The sequence below is a fragment of the Acomys russatus genome, chromosome 28 (assembly GCF_903995435.1).
Source record: "Acomys russatus chromosome 28, mAcoRus1.1, whole genome shotgun sequence".
NCBI classification, from domain to species: domain Eukaryota; kingdom Metazoa; phylum Chordata; class Mammalia; order Rodentia; family Muridae; genus Acomys; species Acomys russatus.
The window spans coordinates 10,004,900-10,006,166 of record NC_067164.1 but is presented as its reverse complement, the minus strand read 5'-3'; the positions used below and the strand labels follow the sequence as shown (position 1 = coordinate 10,006,166).

The 1,267-nt window shown below is 38.8% G+C and overlaps 1 pseudogene; it reads right to left on the bottom strand.

The window, feature by feature from the left end:
- Positions 1-772: 772 nt before the first annotated feature.
- Positions 773-862, bottom strand: LOC127211106 (uncharacterized; annotated as a pseudogene).
- Between the last annotated feature and the right edge of the window lie 405 nt (positions 863-1,267).

The following is a 1,267-nucleotide window of genomic DNA, read 5'->3' as shown; positions in this document are numbered from 1 at the left end:
TTTCCCCCTGTATATGCTCATAGGGTATCAGCCTAAGTGTCCCTCAGTAGAAGTATGGATAAAGAAACTGTGGTACATTTACACTATGGAATACTACTTAGCTATTAAAAACAAGGAATTCCCGAAATTTGTGGACAAATGGATTGAACTAGAAGTGACCATAATGAGTGAGATAACCCAGAAGCAGAAAGAGTCAAATGGTATATATTCACTTATATCTGGACACTAGCCCAACAGGCATGTCCCATGAATGTCTTTACTATCAGGAAAGTGGGACAGAGGGGAGGAAATCCTATTGGGACTCTAGGTGAGAGATGCATTGGAGAATGGGGAAATAGAAGGATCTAGAGGGTCCTAGAAACCTACAAGAAGAACATTATGATGGGCTGATCAAGGCCCAGGGGTCCTGCTCAAACTATGGCACCAGCCAAGGACAATACGTGCAGTAAACTTCGAACTCCTACCCAGATCTAGCCAATGGACAGGACATTCTCCACAGCTGAGTGGAGAGTGGGGTCTGACTTTCACACAATCTATGGTGCCCCATATTTGACTACATCCTCTGGTGGCACTCAGAGGAAGGATAGCAGGCTACCAAGAAGAGACTTCATACCCTATGAGCATACACAACTTTTTTTTTTTTTTTTTTTTTTTTTTTTTTTTTTTTTTTTTTTTTAGCATAACAAACCACAGGATTCACACTGATGCGGCTCGGCAGGAAAGACCTCGAACAACTAGCATCACTCCATATCGCCGACTAAGGTAATTTTTTAAAAATATGGAATTCTTCACAAATTTACATGTCATTCTTGCTAATCTTCTCTCTATCATTCCAATTTTCATATATTTTCTGCCAAAGCGACCACTATGCTTTTAATTTTTGTTTAATAAATAAATGCTTGAAGCTATACTAAAAATTTGTCTCCAACAATTCGCAATAAAGTATGCCTAAGTGTAAGAGGGCTGACCTTCCAGAATACAGTTAAGTTATAGGTGGACTGATAAGATATCCTTATATATGGGGAAGCTCTGTATATCTCTCTGGCTCTTGGCAAAAGTGAGGGAAACTGTAATATGTTGTATAAAGTGCAAGAAGGTATCTAGTTGTCCGAGGTGTAAATAGTTTCATCAGTGATTTTTGAGTGTTTTGACATATTAGAGGAATAAAAATATGGCTGGGATTATCTGACTAAGGCCTCCCTCAAATTATTATTTTCTGCACTGAAAACAAAACATCTGCATGAACATAAGGACCCATGAAGACCTT